The following is a 13,838-nucleotide window of genomic DNA, read 5'->3' as shown; positions in this document are numbered from 1 at the left end:
CATGCTTCTGTCCTTTCAACTTTTGCTGCCCTTAGTTTGCAAACATAAGTGGTACTTTAGACATTCTTTTCAAAAAATATTTAATGCCATAGGGCAAATGTAGATTTTCTATAATTAAATCAGTCTAAGTCACTGCTTACATGATACAGATGATAAATAAGAATGTAAAATAACAAAGTGGCTATTTTTGTCTTAGCAGGACTTCCTGGCCACAGTACAGGACTCTGAGGTGCAGGTCTTGCATTCAGCTAAGCCACTGCTTTGCTGTATCTCACTGAGAAATGGCTTAAGCCACGTCTGTTCCCTGTTTATGAATTTGAGATAGTAAAATTTGTCACTAATAGTTCATCATCAGGTTGTTGATTAAAACAGATTATTAGAAACAATGGCCTTATATACTGGGAAGGCAGTTACTTGTGTCTTTATAGGTCTTATAGCTACAATACCATGTCTATAATAAATAATAGCATGAGGAAGACTGGGTCCGGTGGCTTACACCTGTGAGGCTGAGGTTTGAGATCATAAGTTTGAGACCAGCATAAGAAACATAGTGAAACCCTGCCTCTACAAAAAATACAAAAATTACCCTGGCATAGTGGCATGCATCTGTAGTCCCAGCTATCTGGAAGGCTGAGGTAGGAGGATCACTTGAGCCTGGGAGTTGGAGGTTGCAGTGAGCCATGATCATGCTACTGCACTCCAGCCTGTGTGACACAGAGAGGCCCTGTCTCAAAAAAAAAAAAAAGCAAAAATAAATAAATAATAACATAAGGAAAAATTAAAAATTTGGATTAATGAATTTGTAATGCTATTAATAACAGTTTTTATTTACCCTGCATTTATTATGTGCCAAGCATTTTGATAAGTGCTTTTTAAATGTTGTATGATTGGCCCTTTAGAATAACTTTGTAGGAAGGCAAAATTACTACCTTCAACTTAAAGTTCAGGAAACTGGGGCTTTTTGAAATAATTCCGCAAGAGTAACAAATGGCAGGCTCAAAGTCCTCTTGGGAGACAGGCAGCCCACCTGTTCCCATAGAGCAGTGTGACTCCCTCTGAATCTCTCTGTGTTGACCAGGCTGGTGAGTATGTATGTCCTCCTCCAACACCTAATAAGGCAATATTTTCCTTTTTCTTCCTCTAGTTCCTTATGTAAAGAATGTTTAATTTCCCTTTATCTTTTGTCATTTGACTTTCATTTCCTATTTTGGGATTTCTGCTTCTCTCACACGGAGCCTTCTGTTCTGCCCTGCTTCATTTCTCTTCTTGGTGGATTTGACCTAAGTTCCAGTTTTTGTGCCTTTTCCTTTATGTTTCAGTTCCTTATATAGTCTGCACGAAGCCAAGTGAAGTTACCTTCTATGGTTGACATCCCTTTTCTGTTCACTGGAAGTTTTCTAGTTTTCCTGTGTTCTTTTGATACGTATATACTTATCCGAAAGGGGTTTCCTTTGGAGTGCTCTAGGTTAAACTTCAAAAAGAAGTTTCTGATTTAAGTGCTGTAGTGTATTAGAATATTTTACTGAGAAGGATTATAAAGTGCTTACAGGTTTTTTGTTTTTATAAAGAAAGAATAAACAATGACAGAAGGAAGACGGATGGAGGGGTTGGAATATTATCTTGCTGAGATGCAGAGGAAGGGAGAGAGAGAAAGAGAGAGAAAAATTGGTGGCTTCCACTGATGGCATTCTAGTTGAATTCTGGACTATTTGTACTATTTCAGAACACAGAATAATAGAACTCAGAAATGATCATTGTCACAATATTGGATATTTTGTTAGGTTTTGTTTGGTTTGGAAGTAAGGATGTTCCTCTACTCAGTGTGTTTTAGGTCCTTATCAGAAATTCAGGTTCTAAATGGTTCAATAAAGTGGCCATGGCAGCAGAGCACATGGAAACAAATACTGGGTTCAGGGCCAGAGACCTAGACCAAGTACTGATTTTCCTGGTAATCAGCTGTGTGATCTCTAGCAAGTTATCTATCTTATCTCTGAGTTATCTCTGAGTCTGTTTTCTTCCTAGTATAATGAGTGGAAAGGATTAGATAACCTACTGCTAAACTTTTCATACACTACAGTTCTCAGTGTAACACATTTTCCCTCTTTCTTGTAAAAACTTGGAAAATTCTCATTACTAAAAGAAAGTTATCAGTGGTGAGGAAGACCATCAGTAACTCCAGCCATGCCCTAGTTAGATCTTGGCAACTAATACTTCCAAGTTCCCTACATATGTGCATATCAGCTATTTTCTAGAGAATGGTAAAATTCTGTTGTAATGTCCCTTCACAATTGTGATTATATGTGAATCAAATACCTTGTTTAGAGGTTATCTAAACTCCTTTTCGGAAGACATACAGTAACATGCCATGCAGGTTTGTAGACTAGAAGCAATAAGCTATACCATATAGCCTAGGTGTGTAGTAAGCTATACCATCTAGGTTTTTGTAAATACACTCTAGGATACTTCATGACAAAGTTGCCTAATGATGCATTTCTCAGAACATAACCCTGTCATTAAGCGAAGTATGATTGTAATTGCATCACATCCTACACACAAGTCTTTATTTCATCCACTTTCATTTATCTCTGAGCTACATTAACCAAAAAATTGAACATTACATTCCAAAGACAGCGCAAAGACAACCTAGTATCTCCCCACTTATTCCTGTAAAAGAAAACTTTATGAGTTTATCTACAGTTAGGCAAATGTATTTTCTTATACTTTAATATCATTCTCATCACAGATGAAGAAAACAATAAAATAAGTTACACTACGACTACTGATTTTCTTAGATCTTCAAAGCCTCCTCTTGTTTCCTTTCTCCTAAAGCAGATATAAGAACAAGGTTAGTGCCTGCCCTGGGTTTTTCTAAAAAGTGCAAAAGAATATAAAATGAAAAAGTAAAAATCTTCTTTTTATTCCTAACCCCCAATAATATTTATCAGAGCTAACTACTATTAATATTTTCTTGTGTAGCTTTCCAGAATTTCCTAGGCATATGCGAGGCCTAATTTTTTTTTCATTAATGAGATTATGTCATGAATGCTCATATGTATCTTACCATTTTTAAAAACAATTCATCTTGAAGATATTTGTATGTCATCACACAGGGAACAGGCTTATCTGCTAAAGTTCTTTAAAAAAAAAAACTAATGAGGCCAGGTGCAGAGGCTCATGCCTGTAATCTCAGCACTTTGGGAGACCGAGGAGGGCAGATCACTTGAGGTCAGGAGTTCAAGACCAGCCTGACCAACACGGTGAAACCTCATCTCGACCAAACATACAAAAATTAGCTGGGCATGGTGGCATGTACCTGTAATTCCAGCTACACGGGAGGCTGAGGCAGGAGAATTGCTTGAACCCAGGAGGCAGGGGTTGCAGTGAGCCAAGATCGTGCCACTGCACTCCAAGCTGGGGGACGTCTCAAAAAACAAGACAAAACAAACACCTAAATGAGATAATTCTGTATCATGATCAACACCAGATATGGGGTGCATTCTGCTCTCAAAAATATTAGTTTCCTTCCTCCCTTTCTTTAACAGAAGAGTCACCTGGATATGTATCGTGATTCTGGAGGATTCTATCATTCATGCGTAGACACAGATATAGAAAGTCACAGAATCACAGACTTTCTGAGGGGATGGCTCTTACAGATTGCTTGGTTCAAGTGGCAGAGCCTGTACCAAAACCAAATCTTCGTTTTCAATTTGGTACTCTTTTAATCCTTTTTGTTTCTAATGTAATTCTGACTTGTATTTATTATTTATCTTAAAAATTAAAGTATGGTATGTAATGGTGTTAGATGATGGTTATAAATCAGGTAGTATATGCTGCTCAGAGGAGACAAGTTTTAAATTTTCATTTAGAGAAGAAAGTTTTACAAGTATCTTTGTCATTTTGCAATGTTTGGTGTCCTTGTGTTTTACCTAGGGGTGTCTGTACCTCAAAGCCTTTAAAATGCTGATGGAAGGAGTGGAGATCCAGTGTTCAGGATAGAAAAGAGGTGGGTAAACATCAAGAATCCAGGAGAATGCTCTAATATTGGAAAGGGAACAAAAGTTGGGAGCCACTTGAGGAGAATAAAAGGAATTATGGAAGGAGTTTGGAATACCAGAAAGCGTGAACAGTGATTTTTACACTGCATTTGTTCCAAAAAAAACATTGGTTTGTTTGAATATAAGACAGGCAGGAGGAAAATCTGAAAAGTGAAATGACTCAATTTGATCTAAAAAAATTAGTGAATAACAGATTGAGCAGCATTGCAGTGATGTAGAATAAGCTCTTTTGTCCTGAGGAGTCTAGCTTGTTTTCCTCCTCCAAGGGAGCTAACTGCCTTAGATGAGGTTAGGCAATCTATCACATGACTCAAAGTCAGGCGGCTCAGACTCCCATCTGAAAAATGGAAATTCTGAAAAACTCACGTTTGCATCATAATGATTTACTGAAGGCACAATAGAGCAGAGAAAAAAAAAAAAAGACTTAAGGCCTAAATTTTGGCAATTGAAGTGGTCTGTTATTTAAAAGTCATTCAAAGCATAGAACTATAGAAGTGGAAGAAATCTTAAAGGTCATGAAGCATCTTCATTTTACGGATGAAGAAACAAACACGCACCCAGAGGCTAGTCTAGCTCTCACAGCAAGTCAGAGGAGCATGGGACTAGAATCCAGATCTCCCCAGTCAGTGCCTGGGTTGTACTGCTGAACTTCCCCGCATACAGCATTTGTTTCCAGTCATCTGATGTTTACTCCATCCCATGGCAACACTCTCTTTAAAACAACGACTTTATGTTCATCTTTTCTCTCTTCTAATTGTATGAAATTACACATCTAACACAAAGGAATCAGAATCACATATCTTTACGTGAGAAAAGTGTTTAACGGACATCTAAATTATGTGAAAACACTTATTTTAGAAGTGGGAAAATCATGGCTGTTCCTTAAATCTTTCTGATCCAAGACTGTAAGGGTGGCATTGAAACATTCACATCTCACACACACACACACACACACACACACACCATATAGACAGAAACAGACCATGCCTATTGGGTATAAAATAGAGAGTGTAGGAGAAAGGATAAGAGTAGAGAGTCTTATTTGATTCATTTCAAAATACTGCTGATTATAATTCACCTTTTGTAGTGATTTGCTAGTCAAATTCACTCAACAAGAATTTACTGAGTGCTTTCTGCTTCTTAAGCACTAAGTATTCAAATATGAAAAGACATAATTTCCCATTCAGGATGCTCACAGTCTAGAGGAAGATATAAGTAAGTCAGGCAACAAGCAGATTTGGTGTCATATGCTAAAAGTACAGCTAACTGGACAGTTGATTTTAGAAAGCAAAACCTTTTTAAACATTGTACTTAGCAATTCTTCAAATTTCTAGTTTCTAAAACGTTTTAGAATATTTTGTTTCTATTCCATCCACAAAATGAATTTAACACTGAGAAACTAAGTCAGTCAAACAAGGAGTAATATTGGTTCTCCCCATAATTAGATGATATAAATATATACAAGAGTCTTTAGCCAGTTAAATTGAAGCATTAGTATATACTTTTAAATATTGATGGAACTGTGGAAGGCAATGAGTCCGTTTTTTTTTTTTTTGCTATTAATATCCTATGGCTATAGATTTACATACAAGTTAACTAATTGCTCTATTAGGTGGTATTTTTTGCATAGCACAGAATTTGAGAGATTCTGGATGCTGAAAATATAAGGTTCAAACAAATGAAAATTATATTCTTTTTTTTTTTTTTTTTGAGACGGAGTCTCGCTCTGTTCCCCAGGCTGGAGTGCAGTGGCGCAATCTTCGCGCACTGCAAGCTCCGCCTCCCGGGTTCACGCCATTCTCCTGCCTCAGCCTCCCGAGTAGCTGGGACTACAGGCGCCCGCCACCTCGCCTGGCTAAATTTTTGTATTTTTGTAGTAGAGACGGGGTTTCACCGTGGTCTCCATCTCCTGACCTCGTGATCCACCCGTCTCGGCCTCCCAAAGTGCTGGGATTACAGGCATGAGCCATCTCTCGCAGCCTTTTTTTTTTTTTTTTTTTAAGAAACAGGGTCTCGCTATTTTGCCCAGGCTGGCCTTGAACTCCTAGCCTTAAGAGAGTCTCTCAGCTCAGCCTCCCAAAATGCTGGGATTACAGGTGTGAGCCACTACACCTGTCCCTTTTCTCTTTTTATTATGAGTGACATATGACAAAATGGCATATATTGTAGGTTGTAGGATGATGTTACTATTTTTTGGCGTTTTGCCCTCACAATTTACTCATTCATTCATCATTGGTTCAATAAACAATTCTCTTGCTCAATTTCTCCATCTTGTTTCATTTTTCTTCATTGTCACTCTTTCTTTTCTCACTCTGAGAAAATCCAATATATGAAAACCTGTATTTACCCAAAAGAAAAATCAGAGAGTGATTATTCCCCTTGAGCCCACAGGCCAGTTTCAGTCACCTGCATCTGCATTCTAAAAGACAGTTCTTCTCTCCTCTACCAGGGGCAGCTGTGGTATTCTATTTAAAGGTAATTCCTGAAGATTTTGAGGGTAAAAAGCAGATAAAGAACTAGCATTTCAGAGTGATGAGCGCAAGGTACAGTTAAATCATTTAATTAACACTCCAAAGCCTGGGTGCTTCTGTCTTGGGGTTATTGTTATCCCCTTTCCTCTCTCTTTACCTTTATGGAAGTGTCACTTTCCCCTTCATATTTGCTTTGCCTCCCTTCTCTCTTCCCCACTTATTTGACCACAGTAAAGACTTGAAGTATTCTCTATTTTCACAGTTGCTACATTTTACACTTTTTACTTTTAGTTTTCTCGAATTTGCTCATCCTTCTCTGTATTGTTCCAATTTTACTATACGTGCTGCCAAAGCGAGCACTACTTTTAGCTTTCCAACTAGTGAATTTAGACATTTATTATTGGGTAGGTGCAAAAGTAATTGCGGTTTTTGCCATTACTCTCAATGGCAAAATTACTTTCGCAATTACTTTTGCACCAACCTAATAGTTTTAAAATCAAACCAAACCAAACCAAACATAAAAGTGCTTTTTATTGCTCCATGGTCCCTAATGAAACTTTTCCTGTGGAATGATAGACATGGATGGGAAAGGAGTGCTTTAGGCCCTGCTTACAAGAGCAAACTCCTCAAGTGTGATTTAAATGATTCAATTAAGTGACGGTTTACAAAGGTGAGGCTAGGGCTAAGGAAAACCGACTATACATGGTGGAACAGCCAGGGAGTCCTTAGAGCAAGAAGTCTTTCCACCCCCAGGTCTGAAAAGGCCAGGAGAAAGAGCTCTTCTCAGAAGCCAGAGCAAGCTATAGTTGTGTGGGTAGGGTGACCTTAGGTAGAGGAAGACAGTCACTGCCAAACCAAGGTTGGCAGAGAGGGAGCCCCAAACTCAGTCTGCTCTGTTTGCCACAGTGTGGAGAAATTTTACTATAAAAGCCAAAGACGGAGATTACAATGAGCAGCCCAGCTAATAATCACATAGGGCAATCATCAGGCAGGCCAATCAAGAAGGGCCAGGCCCTGGTGGCTCATGCCTATAATCTCAGTACTTTGGGAGGCAGAGGTGGGTGGATTGCTTGAGTTCAGGAGTTCAAGACCAGCCTGGCCAACAAGGTAAAATCCTGTCTCTACTAAAAATACAAAAAATAGCCAGGCATGAGGGCAGGCGCCTGTAATCCCAGCTATGTGGGAGGCTGAGGCAGGAGAATCCCTTGAACCTGGGTGGCGCAGGTTGCAGTGAGTCGAAATTGCGCCATTGCACTCCAGCCTGGGTGACAAGAGCAAAACTGTAGAAAGACAGAAAGAAAGAAAAGAAAAGAAAAGAAAAGAAAAGGGCAAGGGTCCCTTGACTCAACTCCACTACTGGAATAGGTAAAACGACCAGCAGGTAAAGAAAAGAAAGATCTTCAGAGTCAATGGTTTTGGGGAAAGAGGAATGAGTCCTTAGATGAAGAGATGATGGTTTGTGACAGGGTCTGGGTGTGGTGGACTTCTGGCCTCCTCTTCTGTGATAAGAGTTAATCTTCAGAGATTTGGTGACAACTGACTTCATCTTGTAGGATGTGTCTTTAGGCAGATGGAGGGAAACTCAGAGAAACTCTCTGTTTTGCAGTTTTTCAAGTGCCTTTAGCTCAAAGTAATCAATATACCAAAAAAATACATATATATACCAATATACATATTTCGGGATGGCATTTCCTGAACTCCTTCAATGGTGCTGGGGTTCAGAAACCAACATCCTAAAGTATGGCACTTTAACATGCTGAACTTCAGATGAAGCCTCTCAGGGTCTCTCTGACATGCCCCCAACCCTCTCTGCACTCGCTCTCCCAGAGCACAGGGCGAATCTGTTCTCTGAAGTTCCCTGACTGGCCTAAAGTCTGGACCCACCAAAGAAGAAAACAATTACCTGTGGTCCCTTCCCTGAGTTTTCAGTAACCGAACTCATATCACAGGAAGAAAAACTGAAGTTTGTCAACAAATCTGGACAGAGTTTTGTCACAAACCATTGTCTGCTCTGCGGGCCCAACAGACTTTGTCTCAGGCCATTGTATGTTCTCCATGCCTATTGAATTCCCCAGAATTCATTTACTGCTACCCTAAAATCATCCACACTTCCCCTACCTCCCTTTCTCCTAAGAAGAAGTGTATATACAAGCATCTGTGCCCCGTTGCGTGGTGGCATAATCACTCTGTGATAGCCCCCCTATGCATGCTAATAAGTTTGTATGCTTTTTCTCCCATTATTCTGCCCTTTGTAAGTTGATTTTCTCCTTATGAAAAGAGAAATATTGAGCTAATTGGGCTTACTTGGTATATTAAATTATATGGGAAGCATTACCAAATAATAAGTAATGCTAACCTTCTTTGGATTATATTTGTGTGAACGTGTTATTAATATGTTTCAGAAATTGTATGAAATTCATAGAAATTTGATAGTCTGGAATAACATTATCAGTCATAATTCTGGTTACTATCTTAAAACGTTGCATGCAACAGAAATAACCAAATTTTCTTCTCAATTGTGTTATCATCATAATGAACTCTCATCAGATCTTTAACCATGAACATTTGAAGTCTTGTTATTCTCAGCTGGCAATTGTTTACTGTGGTCTATCTTTTTCCTTTCTCCCCTGTTTCCTTATGTCCTAACTACTTCCTTTTCCTTACAGGAAAATCCATGGAACCGTAATCTATGGATGGCTTTAGGTAAGGCTTATGCTCTAGCAAAAAACCAGAGCAACTGTTAGGCTTATGAAGATAAGCTAGTTTCCACTGAGGAATGAGTCCAGTGGGGTTCCTGAGGGCCCACTCTTGGCAGTAGTAGCACATCAGTCATATGGAATTTGAAACTAATCCATAAATTGGGGAAAAATCCTGGACTTTGTGGTTAACCAGAACTCCCAGAGGTTCAAATGGGCAGAAGTCATCCTTTGAAAGGTGGATGATAGCACGCATATATGTTTTTTGTTTTTTGTTTTTTTTCTTTTTCTGAGATGGAGTCACCCAGGCTGCAGTACAGTGGTGCCATCTTGGCTCACTGCAACCTCTGCCTCCAAGGTTTAAGCAGTTCTCTGCCTCAGCCTCCCCAGTAGCTGGGATTACAGGTGCGTGCCATCACGCCTGGCTAATTTTTGTATTTCTAGTAGAGACGGGGTTTCACCATCTTGGCCAGGCTGGTCTTGAAGTCCTGACCTTGTGATTCATCCGCTTTAGCCTCCCAAAGTGCTGGGATTACAGGTGTGAGCCACTGCACCCGACCAGCATATATGTTTTAAGAAAAAATATTTACTGGAACATCATGTGGCTTTAGAGCTCCTTTTTGCTCAGCTTGGAGGCTTGTATATAGCATTGACAAAACTGAATATTGTGCCTATCTCTCCCCTAATTTTGTTAGTAGAGGACGCTTAACTAAAAACAAAGCTGACTGAAACTGCTGTGTCTTCAGACACTACCATCAAATACATGAAGGAAATTTCTTAAGGGAAAGGAAAAAATGCTGTGTCCAGGGCAGCAGCTAACAGTTGGTTTGCAGGAATCCTGAGTGGTGGATGGCAAGCTTGGCTTAAACCCGGGAGGCAGAGGTTGCAGGTTTCTAATCTTTATGTTCTTCTAGTGGGTCTCCAGGTTACTATGGCTTGTGTTATTAAATTAATGACAAAACTGGATACTTATTTAAATCAGATCGTTCTATAGCAAGCTGTGGTCCTTAATTTCCATCACACTTTGTTTTTTTTTAATTTTTTTTATTTTTTTGAGACGGAGTCTCGCTCTGTCCCCCAGGCTGGAGTGCAGTGGCGCGATCTCGGCTCACTGCAAGCTCCGCCTCCCCAGTTCACGCCATTCTCCTGCCTCAGCCTCCGGAGTAACTGGGACTACAGGTGCCCACCACCACGCCGGGCTAATTTTTTGTATTTTTAGTACAGACGGGGTTTCACCGTGTTCGCCAGGATGGTCTGGATCTTCTGACCTCGTGATGCGCCCACCTCGGCCTCCCAAAGTGCTGGGATTACAGGCGTGAGCCACCGCGCCCGGCCACCATCACACTTTGAATAAGGATTATGGCCAACTGGATTCAAATACTGTTAAACTGTCGATATTACTTACCTAAGCTTTGACTTGTTTGATTTGAATCAATTTGGTCCCTTGGAGCTCCTGTTAAGGAACACGCTGCAGTTTTTTGGTATTATCCTAAATACCAAATCCTTTGTAATAGTCATCATGAGAGTCCCCCCGGTGTGCTGTATCCTCTCAAGTCTTAAACGTTTCTATGCAGCCATCCATTGAGCATTGAATGATCTCACTTTGACTAGATCAGCAAGACTATAAAGAATTATTCAACTGATGTGATGCTATGACTTGTGAATTCCATATTGAGAACAAATAAGTCAATTTATGATGGTGACAGAGAGTGGCATGAACCAGATATGTTTTTTAGAAAGTTTTATTTATTAATTTTATTTAAAATTTTATTTTCAGGAATGGGATTGACTGCAAGGAAGCACAAGTGAACTTCCTGGGGTGATGGAAATGTTTTGTTTTGATTGTGGTAATGATTACATGACTATGTTTGTCAAAATTCCAGAACTTTAAACCTAAAAGGGTGAATTTTACTGCATGTAAATTATACCTGACTAGACATGACTTTTTAAAAAGGCCTGAAATCTTAACTACTCAGCTAAAAATAAAATAAAATAAAATATACAATTTAGGTGCAAAACAAGTTTTGTTTTCAGGACTGACAGAGGTCCAATGATTGTATTTATTTATAAAGCTAATAATCCAATCCAATATATCAATATAAATACTTTTAAATAGGATATAAAAAGTTATGAGATTTTTAAAAATAAGGATTTAGACTGCAAAATATTTATTATGACTACAATGTTGCTGAAGCAATGCTATCTTTAAAAATATCTCAAACACAAAATAACACTGTAATGCTGTTCATCATTGCAATGATTTAAACTTCCAGAATATTACCATAATGCTGCTTATATTATATACCGAAAGCCCTATATTTAATAGTTAAAAACAAAGAATTATTTAATACCAGCTAGCTTCATTACTTGATAGATTAACTTGCTTGATAGATCAACATTACTTGATAGATTACTTGATGGATCAACCAGCTTCCTAAAACATAATTGTAGCTCAGCTTCTAAAAAAGGTGAAAGAAATTATTACATTCAACTGAACTAGATTTTAAAAATAAAGACTCTCAAGAACATAGGAAGAGGTAATTAAATGATGGGTCCTCTTAAGGTTTCAATAGAAGCAAATACATCCAAGAAACTATTTACGAAAAACTCACCCTCATAATTGCCTTAGAGACCAAAGTCACAATTTTACAGCCAAGATCTTTGGAAATCAGACAGATCAGTGTGACGGTTAATTCTGTGTCAAACTTGACTGGATTATGGGGTGCCCAGATATTTTGGTCAAACATTATTCTGGGGTATCTTCGTAAGGGTGTTTTGGGATGAGATTAACATTTCAATTGATAGAATAAAGCAGAGTGCCTTCTATAACGTAGGTGGGCTTTATCCAACCATTTAAAGGCCTGAATAGAATGAAAAGGTTGGCCCTCCCCAGAGTGAGAGAATTTTTCCTACTTTTTAACTGTGACACGGGCTTTTTCCTGCCTTTGGAGTTGGACTAGAACTACACCGTCAGCTCTCCTAGGTCTCAAGCTTGCTTACTGACCTTGCAGATCTTGGGACTTGCCAGCCTCCATCATTGCTTAAGTCAATTCCTTATAATAAATCATATAAATACACACAGGCATGCCTCAGAGATATTGCAGGTTTGGTTCAAGACTACTGCAGTAAACTAAATATCACAATAAAGGGATCCACACAAATATTTTGGTTTCTCAGTACATATATGTTGTTTATACTACACTGTAGTCTTAAGTGTGCAATAGCATTATGTCTTTAAAAAGTACATACCTTCATTTAAATATATTTTCTTGCTAAAAACATGCCGACAGAGACATAAAGTGAGCACATGCTGCTGGAAAAAACGGTACCAACGGTACCCATTTGTAAATAACACATTATCTGCAAAGTGCAATAAAGTGAGACACAATAAAATAAGGCATGCCTGTATATCCTATTGGTACTGTTTCTCTGGAAAACCCTAATACAACCTGCTTTCAAATCAATTTAAGACCCTCCTCCTATAAGCATTACATTGAGGAAAATGTGGTTGCAACTTTGTCCTAAAAATTAGGACAAAGAGACCTTTGTTGCTATATAACAATATAAAAAAACCAGTATGCCTACCTCTGGACGTATTTGTTACAAATACCAGTATTAGATTGTAACTGCCAATCCTTTAAAACCAGTTTTAAGATGGATATAAAGCCCTAAAAATCTTGCAGGTTCCACACTGACACCTGAAAAACTTCCAATTTACAAAGGCCAATGTGATATTTTTGGAAAACAAAGGAAAATGACACATACCAATTTCTGTCATTTATTCATGTCATAAATAAAGCCACCTTTATTCCACAACTCTTTCCACCATTTTCCTACGGTCAGCTTTTTTTAAGGTTATAGCCTTCAAAAACTTGAAATAGAAAATTTTAAGGATGCAACCATTAGAAAATGTTCCCATACTAACATTTAACATTCCCCGTTTATCATTATGTTTACTATCATGTAATTTCCAACATAATCTTATGAGGAGGTCAAAGGCTCTACGAAGAACGCCGTTTTACATTAGTCTGCCTAGGGAGGCAGTGACTGTGAAACACACCACACCAATGACAGGAATGCGGGTCACTGTGACACGGCGGATCCCTCTGCAAAGTCAAAACTGCAGTTCACTTTACGCTGACAGAGCTTCTTTCCAGGACCCCCACCCCCACTCGAGGACAGTAGAGTGTCGATTTCCCAAGGTGTCTAGCACTGCTTCTTGAATATGCAGCTCTCATCTGCTTCCTGGAAGGTCATCCTGGTTCGCGCAGGACTCGGGACGGGGCGCTTGGCTTCTGCGGCACCACGCTGGCTCCTCACCCGGTGACCTTCAGGCCTCTGAGCTTGGCCTGACCCTAGAAGGGCCACCGCCCTTCACAGCGGGCGGGCATGGTCCCTCCCATGGCCCCACCAACTGACGCGGTGGCCCCAAGGGTCCAGGCCCGCCCTTGCCCCACTCCCGCGGCGGTGCCCCCCACAGTTGGTCCCCGAGGGCCGCGCCCCGCTCCCGGGCGGATTTCAGCCCGCACCGCACCCCAGCCGCCAGGGAACCTTCCAGAACCCTGCCCCTCTGGCTTTCTTCCGAAAGCCCAGGGTCGCTGTCCAGGAAGACACTT

At 39.7% G+C, this 13,838-nt stretch overlaps 1 long non-coding RNA gene across 1 annotated transcript; it reads left to right on the top strand.

The window, feature by feature from the left end:
- The first annotated feature begins 3,931 nt into the window (after positions 1-3,931).
- Positions 3,932-11,225, top strand: LOC105536388. The gene is made up of 3 exons (XR_001005577.1): positions 3,932-4,003; positions 9,193-9,229; positions 11,000-11,225. It is a non-coding gene; the product is annotated as an uncharacterized LOC105536388 (long non-coding RNA).
- Positions 11,226-13,838: the final 2,613 nt, after the last annotated feature.

The sequence above is a fragment of the Mandrillus leucophaeus genome, unplaced genomic scaffold, assembly GCF_000951045.1.
Source record: "Mandrillus leucophaeus isolate KB7577 unplaced genomic scaffold, Mleu.le_1.0 Scaffold159, whole genome shotgun sequence".
Lineage (NCBI taxonomy): Eukaryota > Metazoa > Chordata > Mammalia > Primates > Cercopithecidae > Mandrillus > Mandrillus leucophaeus.
Note: the sequence above shows the minus strand (reverse complement) of the source record. Positions and strands in the feature narration are given on the sequence as shown.